Source organism: Alligator sinensis, unplaced genomic scaffold, assembly GCF_000455745.1.
Source record: "Alligator sinensis unplaced genomic scaffold, ASM45574v1 scaffold665_1, whole genome shotgun sequence".
Taxonomy (NCBI): Eukaryota; Metazoa; Chordata; order Crocodylia; family Alligatoridae; genus Alligator; species Alligator sinensis.
The window spans coordinates 2509142-2526668 of NW_005842034.1; the positions used below are offsets into that span (position 1 = coordinate 2509142).

A 17527-nucleotide genomic window follows, 5' to 3' on the forward strand; every position below is an offset into this window, starting at 1 on the left:
AAGCAGGAAGAGCAGATGCCAGCAAGGAATCCGATGTATCAGGAGGAGGAGGAGGAAGAGGAAGAGAATATGGTAAAGGCAGCAGAGGGGGAAGAGCCTCCGGCTCCGGACAGTCCAGGACAGGATTTATTAGCTACCAAAGTCATCTCACAGACCCCAACTCCCTCCCCCAGTCCACATTCCTCCAAAACCTTTCTATTTCTACAAAGAGACATAAACGCTTGCGCATACATCAATTCCTCCCATTTACCATTCTGCCGGCAGAACAAAATCAATTGTAAGATAGTATTATAATTAACACTTCCCTCCGGAGGCCAATGTTCTTGATCATCTAGCTGATAGCGTGGCCACGCAGTTTCACAGAAGAATTTAGCTTTCTTCCTAGTCATAGGATCTCCACCAAACTCTGCCCAATGTCCCAATGCACAAGAGAGGGGGGTACATTTCCTAACCTTACTGTTAATAGTACCCATCTCAGGGCTGCCTTCCCGGTCCTGACCGTCCGACTTACCTGGGATCCAGGGATCTGTTCTTAGTCCTCGTCCTCACAGGGGAAAAATCACTGGTCTTGGACTCGGGCCAGACAGAATACTTACAGAGATAATCCCAGGCAGGCGTGCTGACGGTAGGCCTTATGCCCTTTCTACCCTCTCACCCAGGTGCCTGTTACTGATACTTTCACTCTATGGCTTTGCACCGTTAGGCTACTGCCGCCTCAGCAATCCAGCTCCCCCTGAAACAAAAGTCTCACCGGGAAAAGAGATCCCGGGGCGCGCCTGACATTTGATAAGGAAGAGCTGTGTCTGGTCGTCAGCTAGTCCGGGCAAAGTTATCTAAGGCAGTCCCATCTGGGTCGCCAAAAACTGTTGAGCCCCAGCTCAAGTCTGGGATCGTGCCCGGTATGCAAAAGCCAATAAAGATACCAGGGGTGAAAGTATAAAGATTTATTGCTAGCAATACAAGGTGCAAGCGGAATAATTTCACGTAACAAGCACACAGAGTCTTAATTATGAGCATCTTTTATACAGGAGTATTGGACCTTCATAAGCATTCTTGTTTGCTAATTGGTTATAAGGGAGTGACGCAAGGAGTTCTTTACTGAGCATGTCTCTATACCTGTGTTTTAGCTATGTATCTCATTTCCATACATGTATGTTTCATTAGCATACTTTCTCCCCACCTAGGGGTGTGAATCTTAATATTTAAATCAGTTCTTTGCCCTAGTCCACTAATTCTGTTTTTGTTTTCAAGCCTCCTTTATCTAAGACTGTCTTCTCCTTATCATTGCAGTTGGGCATTAGTTACAGAACAGAGACTTTTGCTTGGGCTATGTGTAGTGGTTTCTAGGTCAAACCTGACACATCCATCGTTTCTATTTCTTTCAGAATGGGATTGCAAACTTTTTAAGGTATGAAGCTTTCCTGCTTTTTCATCTGTAAAAAGTGGTATGTGATTTAAAGTAAAATGGGTGCATCTACATGTGCACTTTACTGCTGTGTTGACTAATTAAGTCTGCAGTAAAGCATCACAGTCTACACGTGTGCTGGTATTAGGGTGAAGTAAATTTACCATCTCTGCCATAGGAGAATACTGTCCTACGGCAAAGTAATTTACCCTGACAAAATGCATGTGTTGATGGTGACAGGGGCTGGTTGGAGCATGAGGATGCTAAAGTGTGGGGGCAGCCTGCCACCCAGCCCTGCATTTTAGCACCCTCGTACCACAGCCAGCCTCTCTGCTGCCCAGTGCTGCCACCTGGAACCCAAGGCTGACCCTCTAGACCCCTTGCCAGCCCAGGGCTGTGCCACCCCAGCTCAGAGTGCTGTGGTTCCAGGTGCCTGTGTAAACTCTGTGCCCAGAAGAAGTTTTCTCCAACACAAACTGCCAGAGTTTATCACGTTGCCTTAATGGTACATATAGATGTACCCGATTATATTATTTTAATACTCTGATATGAAATATATATTTTTTAAGTCAGTATTAAAAAGGATTTTTTCCATGTAGGTGTACAGTATCAGCAAATGAATTTTATAACTTCATGGAACACTCTTTGGCACTAAATAAAAATTATGATTATTTTGTGGCGCATTTTGAACATGCATTGATTGATTTACTTACATAGTACATAATGTGTTTTCTCTCATATAGTTAGGTCCGTACTGTATTCACAGTGGAGTGGGCTGCTCTGTGGCTCCTTTAATCTTTCAGGTTCCTCCACACCCCCCCCTGCCACTGATTGGTGGAGGAACTCCATTTCCCCATTTAAAACTCGCTCCTGATCAGCAGGGAAGTGAAAACTGTGATTTTAAACATGCTGCCATGTTTGCCTACCTGCCGGTCAGGAACAAACAACACTGGGGCCCCTTGGCCAACCAGTGGCAGGGAGGCAAACATGGCACCATGTTTAAAACTGTGGTTTTTGCTTCCCAGCTGATCAGGAGCGAGCTGCAACCTGGGCCCCCCCACCAATCAACGGTGCTGGGGCATGCGGAGAGCCGGGAAAATTAAAGGAGGTGCAGCACAGCCCCCTTCAGCTATGAATTTGGTAGGGCCTTACATATATTGCACCCCATGGCTGAAAGAAGATTCTTTATGAAAAACAGAATGAAGGAAAAAGAGGTCTTTCTTTATACTGAGTAACTGAGCTGCAAGAGCTAGGGAGATGAGCATGTGGATTGTATGCAGAGTTCATTTTCACTTTTGTCCAGCAAGCAGTAGAAACTGCTTTTATTGTATATTTCACATATACCACACACTCTCATTTCCAGCAGCTGAGAACATGTGGTAGATGCCAAGGGGAAATTTGTAAGCCAAGGTTGATTTTAATAAGAGCAAAACCCAGAACTTTGAATGGAAACTTTTTTAGAGCATATATCCATATCTGGCCATTATTAGGAAGTGAGGTTTTCTACAATATCAGTGATGACACATTACAAAATATTTTGAATTTTTATAAGAGACCTCTCTTAATCCCAATAAAATTTGAACTAACATCTGTTTATATTTCAGCTGGAAAATAAATGAAAAGCATAATGAAAATGTATTGATTTTTCAAAATATAATGGGATAGTGAAAAGAGAGTGACAATTTAATAATCCAGTGAGAAGCTATAAGGCAGACTTATTTCACAGGAAATGACATTCCGTGCAGTTATAAAATTCATTTGCTGATACTGTACACCTACATGGAAAAAATCCTTTTGAATACTGACTTTAAAAAATATCTATTTCATATCAGAGTATTACAATAATATCATTTTACTTTTAAATCACATACCCATTTTAGTTCAATTCATTTATTCATAAACCCTACTGTGCTTTCTTTCAAGGTCTTGTCATTTTACTAGCATACTACCCATTACAATTTTTTAATACTTCCAGCCTGCATTATAGTAATTTACATATTGCATTAACCTTTCATTCCTCCCTACCAAATGAACACAGTAGACATATGTCTTTAAACCCTGATGAGGATTTTTACAAATAAGCTCATTCTTAATAAAACAATGTAGCTATTCTTTGATAAATGGCTAATGTAAATAACATGCTATCACTTTTTAATATTAAAGGCTTCATCAAGAAGTATTCTAGCTTACAAAAATAAGTTTAATAAGAAATATGTAAAGTAAACTGTATAAAGGTAATTTGAGTAAGTACTACCAAACAACACAATTCACTAGTTCCATCTTCTGCTTTTTTACATAATCCCACAAATTATGGTTTTGTATAAAATACAGACTAGTAATTGATTTCAAAACAAACAGATATGGCTATCATAAAACTACAATATGACCCTCTACTACCTTTATCTGAATACTGCAGATACTTCTACTACCTTTTTCTGAATATTGCAGATACAGGAGCCAGCTAATTACAAAATATGGACAAGTTTAATGATATAATGAGAGTGGTCTCTTTTTTCCCCCAGAGTATTTAACATTATATCACACTTCACATGTCTATTGATTTAAGTTGAACATAATATGAATTTGGCCTCAGTAGATCAAGTCAGGCATCCAGAAAATGAGAAACATTCAACATGTGACTACCTTTGAAAGATTAGGTTTAAGTGACTTGCTGCACTTCACCTAGGAACCATGATAGCACCGGGGACAGAATCCCCTTCTCCAGTGCAGCATTTAATCCTTGTCTTCCTGCAGTCTCATCCCTTATTTATTCTGTATTTTCCACAGTATTTAACAAATGAGGCAGAAGTCCTAAAGATGATTGAAAGTAGGGGATATGAAGCAACTGGGTTAAGAAACTGAATCTTGTTTCTGTCTCTTTTCCCATTCTCCTTGCTCAGCCATTTGCACTCTGCCTTTCTTCCTATCTTCTGGTCCCAGCATCCCTACTCAGCCTGTTCCCAGCCTATTGTTATTCTCTCCACACCAGCTCCCAGTCTAAGTCCTCTTGCTCAGACAATCAGTGGCCACGTTCAGATGTTTCATTTCTACCAGGAGGATCACCACTTTCCCACTAGAAACCATGAGTATACAGCCATTCCAATTTTTTTCTCCTGGAGCAAAAATGGTGGTTCTAGGCAAAAAAATGACCCAATTCCAACCAGTTAGAATTCACTCTCAGAAAAGGTTCTCCAAGGAAATTTAACATTTGTACACTTTCCCACAGCTTACATTCTCCTGGGAGCTAGAGGGAGAGGAGCTGTGAGGAAAGGCTCTCATGCCTTCTGGAGATCAGTCACCCTAGTCTGGAGAAGGCACAGGATGTAGCTGTTCATGACCCTCCTGTACACTGGGAGTCAAACAGTTCCTGCTAACTCCTCACACACCACAGTCCCCAGTGTGAGAAGTGGGCAGGAGGCTTTTTATCAGATGCTCAATGCCCAGGCACCGGGAGCTGGGCAGAGGAAATACCACTGCAAGCCTCGTGCCTGCTTCTCATTCTGGAGTCCTTGTTGCTTTGGGTCCTTCCAGAAACAGGTGGACTGGAGCAACCTACACATTCCAAGAATTGGTCTCAGGAAGGCACAAGGATCAGGGTAGGTAGTTGTATGCTGAACACCTAGATTGCTCTCTATCCTGGAATCACTTGTAGAGATGGAAACTTTCCACTCCTGGAAATGAATGTATGCAGCACATTTCTCTTCCTGCCTACTATGCCTACTATGTCTAGTTTCACCAAGTTTTTTCACCCAATCTATTCATCCTCCCTTTTTCCTCCCCACTCTGGCTCTTATTCCTTCTACTTCCATCTCAGAAGTCTTGTTCTTCCATGTTGCCTGGACATGAGCAGGGGTCATTAAAAACATAGACATAATAGGCCCCTTGCTCTCAGTTCTACTGCCTGGCCCTACCTTGGCATGAAGTTACTCATGGGGGATGATGCTTATGCATAGTCACACACATAGCCAGTGCTGGAGCATGCTCAGTGAGGAAGGAATCCTTAGGGAATTTAGCTGTGCTGTCAAAGATCTCTCTACTGAGCATGGGTTACCAGGACTTTTTCAAAGGTTTGCAAGTTGGCAGATTTTCTGATAGATTTTTCTCAGGGGTAGACAAAGGCACATCACTGCAAAGAAAGCAATTCTCCTGCCAAATTTCAAATTCCTGCCCCAAAGCACAGGAGCACTAGATCTGTTGAAAAAGGAGGCTGCAAGTATATTTTGACAAAGCCATAGTTTATATTTTTCTTTAGCCTTGTTCTAAGATATGAACTTTGGGGGGTGTGGGGCGGGGAATCAGCCCAAGGCAATCACTTGACTTGTAAAATTTAAGCCTGACTGGTTGAAGACTGGAAAAGTTAGAATGAACTGAAAATAGGGTCTTGTAATGGTAATTAACAGGCAGAAAAACTAGCTCCATTAGCTCCACTGCTTGTGCAGTGTTTCCCAGCACAAGCATACAGAGGTAGATGTCTCAGTTTGTTAGTCACATGATTCCCAATAATTTCAATGGACCTTCTGAATGTCGTCTGAGATGAGTAGATGACCATATGGTTATCTGCCATAACCATCATAAAATATTTACACACACTATTAAGTGAACTGGGGCATATATTTAACTTCAGGGAGGGCTAGGAAACACCTGGATGTTGAAAGTGGCCAAGCTTTTAGAAGTCACTCAGGCTTATAGAAGTAAGGGGATTTGTGATTTAATGCATTATGGCTCAGTTGTGGCTTGAATCCACAGCTGATGGTGGGAGAGCGGAGTAAACAACACTGCAGCTTTTTTATCTGGGGACTTTACAAACAGCTGACAGTTTCTTATGTCCATTCACATTTTGCATGCATGGTTGTAGTAATTACATGCTTGAGTCCAATATTTGTGCACATAAATGTATGCCCAAACTGTTGCCCATACAAAATCCTTGAACCCAGTATCAGGGCCTGAGTTAAAGATACATTACAAAACTGACCCTAACTTTCCAACATCTCCCACAGGTTTTTAGCTATTGGATTTCTGCTAAAATTGGTTGAATTAATGCCCCATGGGTAGTTTTCTCTTTGTACCTGCCTGGCCTCAAACATCCGGTCACACGTGACTTCGGTCCGAATGTTCGATGGTGTCCACTTTACTGTCCCTGTTAGTCCATCAAGTAGGTGTCCTCTTCTGGTGTGGTCTTCCCCAGTCTTTCCTGCCACGACTTTGAATCTTAGTTCAGTGGAGGGTCAAACCACTCGGAGTCCCTCAATGGTGGAACGTCTATCCGGCGGTCTTCTGTGAGGCTCCACCTCCCCTCTACCTCGCCCTTACACCCATCCCTGGTGGGTCACTGCTGTCCTCATGGCCAGGTTCCCGAGCGTTGAGTCCATGATTACTTTTGCGGGAAGGATGAGTCTCCCTGCTGAAAGCATCGGCAGCCTGCACTATCCTCCCTGGGCCATGAGGCCACTGCCTTTCCTTAAAGCTAACACTGACCCCGAGGCCTACGTAACAATCAGGCTCCACGAGCCCTGACACTCAACCCCTCCAAAAGTGGGAAACACAAAATACAAAAAAATAAATACAAAAACCCACTGACACACTCTAAGGGACCCAACCATACCCTTGCCAGTCTCCCTTGACCGAGTCACTACCAACCCACCCCTGACCCTATGGGGCAATGCTAGACCCTGTATGTGGCCGTGATATCCTGTGGTCTCCACCACAATTCCTCTCCCTCATCGCCCAGCCTTCTATATCTTCGGACCCCCTGCGGTCCTTCAGTGGATGCCTGTCCACCCATTACCCACAGGATTGGTGACATGCCGCCAAGGTCCATGCTTCGCAGCCTCTCGTACTGCCCTGGCCTCCTGTCTCCCACCTGGTGTGCCTCTTCGGCTTCCCTGGTGCCCTCAATGGTCCCACCTGGTCTGGTGCCAGGTAATGCGTCAGCACCTCCAGCCTCTCTGCTGCAGTCACTGGTGTCAGGGTCTTTCCGTGCCCCTCTGCCCTTTTCTCCGGGCTTCCAGTCAGGAGGGGCCACCTCTGGCTCTTGGCTGTCTATGCTGCAGCCAGCAGTCTCTGGCTTGCAGCATGTGCTGCAGGATCCTTCCCCGCTGGGGGGAAACGGCCTCCGGTTCCTTTCACTCCCTCGGGAGTTTTGGAGAGGCCCCTCTGGCTGGTGCTCCTGCTGGTGTCTGTCTGCCCCCTGCCTCTTCACCGGTGGCCCATTTTATTTCCACCGGCCAGCAATCGCCGCTGACACCACTGGCCAGCCGCAGCTGTTTAAAGGCATGGCTGACGATCCACGTAGGCTCTTCCTCGTGTTCCAGCTTCACCACAGGCTCTGCTGCAGATGAGTATTCCCCTTTACCTTTGTCTTTTCCTCCTTTCCCTTCTGAGGATTCCTGTTCCTGGGGTTCCCCCCTGGCCCTTTGGGGTCCTCCCTTTTGTTTTTCCCTGTGACACTCTTACTCTCACTGCAGAGAGTTGGACATGAGGCAATGGCTGGAAGTTGCAGCAAAGTATGTTTAGATAGGACATCATGAAAAACAGTCAGGCAGTAAAATAGTGAGATATTAGACATGTTCAAGAAAAATTTAGATAAGCATTGGTCAGGGATGGTCTAGGTGCATTTATGCCTATGCTGTACTGTGGATATGTCCCATGCTTCTGGATTTTGCTGGGTGCCACATGGGGCAAGGAAGAAATTGTTTCCTCTCCTGCTGCTACATGAGCCAGGTTTTGTTTGTTTGTGTTTTTTGGCTTTCTCAGAAGCATTGGATACTGGTTGAAGCCAAGGTAGGGGATTTTGAATGGGGTGTGGAAATGCTCCTGCTGGGACTTAAACTCAGAGATTCCTCTGTGGAGGGGGTTAGCACTGACTGTCTCGGCCTTCACCTCCTGCATCTATTCCAACTCTCGTCTGCCACGTCTTGATGATGGTAGATGTTATTGGTCAGGAGGTATTGCTCGCCGCATTAGGATACCAATAGTCCCTAACCCTTTTTATCAGCGGTCCCACATTTCCATTGTCTCTGTTACTGATGCATGGATTTTTGGGCAATACTCAGACCACACTGTCATAATTAGGTAACTCTCTTTATTATCCTTCGAGTGTCGATACACTTTTAACCATTACAGGACAAAAAAAAGGGGTTTTTTTTGTTTTTTTTTAAGTTCTTTTCAAAAACACTTTCAGAGTATTCTTCTCTTTTTTAATATATTAATCAATCCGTCTGTGATTCACATCCATATCAAGAATTGCCTTGAACTTTTCCGCTTTTAACATTTGGATAAGTATTTACCTATGCTACATTACTTTGTCTATTAGACCCTATTGGGAATAGTCAACAACTAAACCAAAATCAAAGGTAAGGCTTCCTTATATCTCTGTCACCGTCCCCTTCTCCCTTTCTCAATTTATTTTTTTTATTTTTTTTTATTTTTTTAAGGGCATCCACACTCCTGTCTCCTTTTCTCGCAGCTTCTCCGCTTCTCGTCCTGTGTGGTCCCATATAGGGTCTCTCTCTTCTTCAGGGCCCCTTTCTTCACCCAGCCCTCTCTCTCTTGCTGGGATGAGCTCCTGGATTGCCCTGTCTCCACGATCCTCTCCCCATTCTCCACACTCGAGGAGACTCCTCCCATTCTCTTCCCCTCCTCCCTGCTGCACAGCTCTCTCCTGTGGCTCCTTTAAATGCGGCGAACAGCTGCTTCTAAAATGCCATTCTTGTGGCTTGATTGGTTTCTCCCCTCTGGTGTTGTCCCATGGCGATACTCCCCACATCCTCGCTAGAAGTTCTTGCCTCCCCTCCCTCCTCTCCAGGGTCAGACCAGCTGCCATATTTGGAGCTGGGAAGGATTTTTACCCCATGGTCAGGTTGTTATGAACTGTGGGGACTTCAGCCTTCCTCTGTAGCAGGGGGTGTGGTCCTTTTCCTTGTATCTGAAGGTTATTTTAACAACCTTTGAAGAAGCAGGATGTTGGCCACCATGGTCCTCTGCTTCACCTTTGGCAGGTTAGGGTGTTACATCTTCTGTTTATGTCAACTGACAATGGAGTTTTGCTAATATGTTGGACAACATATTCGTATAAAATAGTTTGGATAGGGACAATCCTGCCTCAGGAAAGGGGGTTGGTCTAGATGACCTCTGAAGGTCCCTTCCAGCCCTATTTTCCTATGATTCTGTGATTTTTATGATTCATGATACAGATTAAAGAAGGGACTCAATATCTATAAATGAGATTGTTTTCTACTATTTAGGAGCTAAAGTGTGTGCTTACAACATTCTGCTATATTTATTCTCTAGCTGTCATGGTTTTTGACATGTCTTGTTTTAGTGCTGCTAACGTAAGCCAATGCTTTGTATCAAAGACACTAAACAAAAACATCAAATGTAATGTTATAAACATGGTTACAATGCTTATTTTACAATGCAATATGCTATTCTGGCTTACCTGAGCCATGTGAAGCATGATGTTACAGTTGATATTCTCTCTGTGAGTTTACTTAGAAGTTGCATATTGATTTTTTCCAAAGGTAGTATTACTATCAGTATTTTAAAATGGGTAAGGGGAGAGGAGAATAAACTAGCATGTTTTGCATACATAGCACTTACAGCTGTGGTTCTATATGAAGGCTCAGCTGCTTAATAGATTATCTTAAACCTTCTCTGTGATTAAGTTAAATAAAAAGACAAGGCTTGAGATAACTGGAATGAGCTGTGCAAAGTGGCTGATGGAGCAAAATAATTTGTTTGTTGATATACTCCCTCTTGTGCTTACATCTGTAGCTTCTGGGTTTTTATTTTAATTTTATTTCAATTTTTCCCAACACCAGACAATGATCTCTCCTGTATTTCTCATTTTCAGACATCTGGTTTTTAAGTGGCTGCTATTATAACTAAAGTCAATATACTGCTCCATCAGTCCTTGGCAGTGGTGGTACCACGAGCAACTGCCTGTCTTCTTCCCCTTCCTCTCTGGAGAGTGTTTGTTCCAGCTCTGCAACCTGTTCAGTCTGCAGGGCCTGAGGTCTGAAAGTCTGTATTTGTCTCTAGACCAAGCTCTTCACATTAACATCACAACATGCAGCTAGAATGCTATCAAATACTCCCTTCACCCAGCCTTTTTTTAGTGTAAGATATATGTAAATAATACTGAAAACCATTATATGAAATGCTTCCTTTACATTTCATCCTTTGAAATCCTTAGATATTGTTTATCAATTAGATTATTTATCTCAAGAATGTAATGCATTGCAAATTTGATGACATTAAATGCAGTGCAATTTTTCTTCTGTTGTTTTTAAATTGCTGTAAATTTGGCTTATAGAATTTATACAACAAAATTTGCCCATACTACCTGAACAAATGTCTAATAGAAGACTCTGTGCCAAGTTCAGTGATGAAAGAAATTATAAGTAATATGCCAAGTAAAAGTGTGAAAACAGGTATAAAGGAATATCATAGTGATAGTAGTGCAACTTGCACTGACTTGGTTTTCAGTGGCTGTGCAGGCTGTGCGCCAAGGAGCAATTAGATGCTAAACTCTTTTGGGAACAGACTGACTCTTCATTTGTATTTAAAGAAAATCCAGTACAATAAAATTGTTTTCCTGTTTGGTAGACTGGTTGTTACAATAAGAAGACAGCTACAAGACCAAACAAGTTCCTGTTAACAGAACAAGTCCCTAACACTGCCAGGGCCAAATTCAACTTGAGTAGGTATAATTCACTTTGTAGCTGATTTTTATTTTACCTCTATCCCTTGTAAATCAAGAGTGATATTAGGAAAGGCAGTGGAGTTATACAGTGACAACAGTGTGAGATCAGTATTAGGCCAATGGAAATTATGTCAATTTATACCAGAGGCTGAATAGTCTTTGTACAATTTAAAATTGGCATAATATTTTAGGACATTTCTTATTTTGAATTTCATAGTTATTTGCTAATTAAATCCTTTTTTCTTTTCTTTTTTTGTTTTGTTATCTCTTCATAATTTGTATCCACAAGTAATTGTGTCTGCATCCAATTATTAATAAAGTTTGGGGTGAATGAGAAGGCAAGTCTGAGTGCTGTTTCAACATTTGGGACCTACTTTTTTTTTTCTGAATGAGCACCCACAAGTCAAAACAAGACATGGATAGTTCCTGGGAAAATCATTCAGTTGGAATCTTACCACTATCAAGATATGGCTGTAGATTAGAGCTGTTTTTTATCGCCCCCCCACCCCCTGCCCCCAGCTCTCAATCTGTAATCTCATTTTCACTGTTATGTGTAAAATTAGTGTCTGTTTTCTCCTCTCAGTTAAATTCTGGTAAATCAAGGCATAGTCCACTAAGTCAAGTATTAAAGCTATAAATTGCTCAGTCCAAAGTATAACCATAATGTATTGCATCCTATTGTTATTAATCTGAAAATGATTAGAAAGGGACTTAATAATCAAAGAAAAAGCATACAAGTTTATTAGAGTAAGGAAAGAGTCTCTCTCTTAGGGCTAGTCAGAAAGGATTTTTCTATTGGCAAAATCTAATTTTTTATTGAAAAATGCTAATGTGTTAGAAACAAAACTTTTTATAGAAGCACACTTATTTTTCTCAAATATTGTCTTTGGAAGGTTTCTCAGTTTAGGATGGAATTTCTGGTTAAAAGGAAAGATTTCTCCCTCGAGCAGTGATCGAGATCCCAGAACAAGGGTCTCTCACATACCAGCTGATTGGCTTTACTGCTGGAATACCAAGCCAGCTTTTTGCCAGTCTTACCAAAGTAGTATATGATAAGTATAGAACTTAGCATGATACTGAACAACTTTTGTAACATTATATTGTGTATTTCAGTGCAAGTGAAACAATATTAAAAACAGCAAATACTAAAGTAAGCTGTATTGAATGACTTTTATTAAAAGAAAGAAACAGGTCAGTATTGATCATCTGGCTCCTACAATTCTTGCATGGTTTGTTTTGGGGAATTAGGGAATCCTTACTGAATCTGGTGTTAAAAATAAATAAAACTTCTGAAACCTGAATGCTTTCTAGGTGTTATAAGTTAGCATCATACATACCATACAAATAAATGCATAATTACCTAAATATTAGATATTTATGGTACAGGGCTCATTTTTTTGATCAATGCATTGTAAGAGGGGAAAATGTCTTGCTTATTAGTCTTTAAATATCAGCTTCTATATATTCCTGTGCCTATTTTGTGTGTTTCCAATACACAAAGACAAAAGCATGACATACCATGCAATTGTCGTGAATCAGAGCAGCCGCCGGCAGCCGCTTGACTCACACACCAGAGCGTTTAGATTTAGAGCTCGGCAGGATAGATGGAGTGGAATTAACCAGGCACAGACGCGTGTAGGTTACAGGAGTTTGTTTACTTACGTCGCCTAGATAGTGATGGACGACGCAGGCGAGCCTTTGTTCCATTACAGCTTCGGTTACAGAGTTGAGTATACGCATATAACTTCGGTTACAGAGTCGAGTACACGCACTCAGTTAAGTTATGATGAGATAATGACGGACGTGGCGCCGAAAACGGACAGTCGCGCTTGCAAGACTTTCTACGTCAATATTTTACGCTGACAGGGTGATCGATTGGGAATTGATCAATTTCCCAATTCTCTGGTGACAAGCACAGGTGTTTCCTGTGAGATCCCCAGAGCTCTCCGCCTTGGGCGGAAACTGTTAAACTATTTATAGGCAGAGGTGTTTTACAGGAATGCCCAATTGTGAACCGTTATATGAAATCTTTAATTTTTGGCAGGTGGCAGCTCTTTGTCTCCTCAAGTTACAAGGTAGTGGGTTAGGTTTCTCTACCTGTTACGTGTGTGCTACGTGTGAGGAGCTTACGCTTATTTTTGGACCAATTATATATAGTTTCCCGTAGCATTTTATTTCAGCTGACCAATTATCTACAGTACTCCGGCCGCGTTTTGTTTCAAGGAATTTTGGCAGGGATGTCTTTTAACCCTTAATATTCAAATGAAGATGATTTGAATGGTATCTCTTGCTCAGTGGCATGGGCACAAGTTAATTGGGTTGTGACAGCAATGTATAAAACTGTTTAGTGTTAATTAGTTAGACTAAGAATATGTTGTATGGAACAATGTATGGGCATCAACCAAGTACTTATATTAGAGCTTATAAATAGAACAAAATAGCACTGCTACCCATTTTCAGTGACCTCAACATGTGAAGGTCATCTGATAGGTAATGTAGTCAGTGGGCATAGATATTAGAGGCAACTGACTCATCCATCTAGTGGCAGTGCAATTTGCTTCGCAAAAGGGGTATAGGTTCTCTTCTGAATATATCCCTGTGGTTCTGAGTCATGGAGGAATTGAGGTTGCTATAGTACTCAGTTCCAATGCTTGTATGTGTCAGTCATGTTGTGTCAAGTTTCGTTGAAATGTCATTTTATAACTGAGTTATACTCTCTCCTCACAAGGGACATAGAGTAATAGGTTCTGGAGGTATAGTCCAATCTTCTTTAGCTAGAATAAGGATTTGCACTGGAAAAGGCTCATGAACATGAGCCAAAGTTAAAAATAAAAAACACATTTTACATTCTAAAACAAACTGGGGGAAAAATGTATTTTTGCCAAAATGAAAGTGAAGTTTGAAATAAAATGGTTAGTAATGATCAGAAAGTTGGAGGAAACAGAGCAATTGTGCTGGTTCTCTATTTTCTAAGCAGATTTTTCTCCCTGATAGCCATGGTTCTTAATTTTATGCTTGACTTCATGTATAGGCTAGACTTTCTTTCATCACTAGTGCAAGTAGCTCACTGAATAAAATAAAGAAACAAGTGGTAGTAACAGCATTTTAAAAACTTTTCTGGAGTATTAACAAGTGAAAATCAAAATTCTCCCCTTTCTATAGTTCACTTCAAACCTTAAGAAAAGCCCTTTGCAGGGTGTCAGTAGGGTGTGCACACTCTTCATAAGTGTGTATTTCCCCCCGCCCGCCATTTTCCCCTTCAAGGCTAAGTACAGACAGTAAAAAAGCCTGAGGTTAAATTGATTCAGTCTTTGCAGGTTAGCTTAAACTGCAGAGATTCAACTTAGAAACAACTGGACGGACATTCTCTTTTGATTCAGGAAATGCAGCCATATGCCTGCAGTGGCTCAAGTCAGAAACTGGGAGTGCTAGAGCATGGCTCTCTAGTACATAGCTGGCATGAGCTGTGTGTTCAGTTTCTCTTCCTGCTGCCCACAAGGTCCCTGGCATTTGCAGTCCAGTACCATAGCAGCAGGACTCTGCAGATTTGCTCATCACTTCCTGTTCCTGCTTCCAGGTGCTTCTGGGATTTGTAGTTCACAGTCATAGCCAGAGCTAAGTTTCAGTAAGTTTAGCAGGGCAGGGCAGCTCTGTACTTGGGGGAAGGGAGGTTTAACTGGGAGAATGGGGATTTAACCCCTCTCTCTGGCCCCAGATCCCAGCCAGGGTAGGCGCAGCTGGTGAACTTGGAGACAAGTGGGGTGGGTGGCATAGGCAGAGGGAGGGATCTGAACATGTGCATGCACCCCCCACCCAGGAAAGTTTGCAGAAGGAGGGGGAACAGCCCGGGGGCATGGAGAATGGAGTTGGGACTGACCAGGGATCAAAGCAGAGCCAGGGCTGGGATCAGGACTGGGGCCCAATGAATTCATCCCTTCCCCTATACCCAAAGCTGTTGCCCAGCACTGGGAGTCTCTGTCAACTTGCAGCCCTGCACTGGCCCCAGCCCTGCACTGCCCGGGGAAGGGAGGCCAGAACGGGGCCAGCCTCAGATGCAAGGCTGAGCTGGAGGGGCTGGAGCCTGTGGGACCCCCATGCCCACCCCACACTGTCCCTGGGAAGAGCCCGGCAGCTCCTCCAGGGGTGTGGTGCTGGGCAACCAAGGGGCATGATTGGGCTACAGCTGTGATCTGTGCTCTGCCTGCTCCATGCCTCGCTGCTGCCTTTGAAAGTGGCATAGCACAATGCCGTATGAGTCCCACTGCTGGGCAGGCCAGGCAGTGAGTCTGCATCACACTGCTTTCAAAGGCAGCAGCAAGGCATGGAGCAAGCAGAGCACAGATCACAGCTGTAGCCCACCTCAATCCCCCTCTCCCCCCACTTACCTGCTGGAGCTACTCTGCAGGCTGCTTGCATATACTCTGCATATGGCGTCCCCTGTCTTCTGCCTTCCTCCTAACAGCTCTTCATCCAGGCTGGGGCATCAGTACAGGAGCCTGGCTGCCTGCTTAAACAAGTGGTTATTGCAATACATTCTAACTGTTGAAGTGTTTCGACTGCACATTCGCCATTGGGGTGGTAAGGAGATTGCCCCAAGGTGCCTTACTGTGCATATGCATAGTTGGCTGAACCAGCCTGCATAATCATGACATGATTGATCATGTCTTTTGAAACTGATGGGGTGGCACCCAACCGTCACCTATTGACCAGCCACCACTGAGCTAGGGCTTGCTGGAGGGGAGGGGGGAGGTCAGTCTACTGTGCTGGAGTAGACAACACAACTCTGCCTAGGGCTGGAAAGCATGTTAGAGGACTCTGATTTAACTTAAACCAGGAAGGAGTCCGGGGCAGGAGTTTCAGAAACTGGTTTGACCGAAATCAGTTGAGTCTGATATTGCATTCAACCAGGTTTATCTTAACCCAATTTCAGCCATTTTGAAACTGGTTTATGTGCAGTGAACTGTTCTGTTACAGGTTTAAACCAGTTTCTGATCACTTAAACTGGTTTATTTGTAACTAGTCCAAGAGATCAGTCCTCCTCTTTTATGGTTGTCAATTGGGGGTATGGTCCTCAAATGTATCCACTCTCATTTTGTGTATAGACTCATAGAAGGCTGAGTATCTTTAGTAAAAATAATAGGACACCCACAAACTTGGTCAATATTGCCAGCCTCAACCTTTCAGCAGCCAGTTTTGTTGGTGTTAAAATAGCTGTTCTAAACTTAGAAGATATAGAAATAAAAAAACTGGAGACATCAATACAACTGTAAAGAATCACTACTAATTGACAGGGCAAATAATTATTCATTAGAAATACATATTTCTCTCTTCAGTACTGACCTGACAGTAATTAAAACATTGCTAAAGCATTTAGGATTTTCTTTAAGGCAAGTGAACAATCTTGAATTCTTCTTTCCTCAAATTTTAATGCCAGTTGGATAGATAGATTTCATGATAGGAGATTGCATCTAGGGAATGTTCTTGAACACCAGAAAGGGATTTAGATCTTTAGGCCAGCTCTCAAATGGTAATGCTTTATGTAATTTTACTTTTTCTTTTTTTCCTCCCTAAACAAGAATTATGCCAGCAAAGCATAGTCAGGAATAGGCTTGCTTACATTTTCTTGCATTATAATGCAGTCTTCTTTTGGCTAAAACTAAAACAGGTATCGATTCTCAATTTATATTTTGCGAATTTAAACGGAGAATGAACACCCATCCTGTATAGTAATTGAACTGGAAAGGAATTTAACATCCAAAATATTGATTTGCATTTGCTTGCTTATACACCATTGATTGTGAACTGTAGTTAAGTTGCTTTCACCGAAACACTGTAGTTTCTTTCTATGTGAATTTGAGACTTGCATGCTAATAATTGTTCAACAATGATTTCATGTCGCTTCCGTATCAAACATACATAAAATTGGCCAAAACAAGGAAACCTGAGTTTTATCATCTAAGCAGTACTTAACATAGACTTTTTTGAGCTAGTAATTGGATTTCATATGATTGCGCTTCAATATACATAGGAAAATATAAAGCATGTGCCCAAGTCAAAACTTCATGCTGCTCTATCTAAAAAGGAATATCAGGTGTCAGTATCTTTATCTGTAAATAGTAGTTAGTGAGCTGTGGACCATTTATCAGGTCTGTCTTTGAAATTAGGATAGAACTTGGTGCATATAAAGAATCAGGGAATGTATTATATTACACTGTGGTAAGCTGATAACGCATTGATTTTAAAAAACTGTTCCAGGGCCAGTACTGATACAGTATATAAAATAAAACATAAAATAAACATTCTGGAACATGCTTCCTCAAATAGGAGGTCAATTCAGATATTTCTTCAGTGTTCTCTTCTGGTTACAATTTCCAGTAAGCAGTATTCATTGGATTAACCTGAACATGATGCTTTTCTCT

At 42.2% G+C, this 17527-nt stretch overlaps 1 protein-coding gene across 1 annotated transcript in view; it reads left to right on the forward strand.

Annotated features, from left to right (window-relative positions):
- The window catches only part of CNTNAP3C (contactin associated protein like 3C), a gene marked incomplete at its 3' end in the record, with an annotated part of 368072 nt that overhangs the window by 85785 nt on the left and 264760 nt on the right, over positions 1 to 17527 (forward strand). The window lies entirely within an intron of this gene.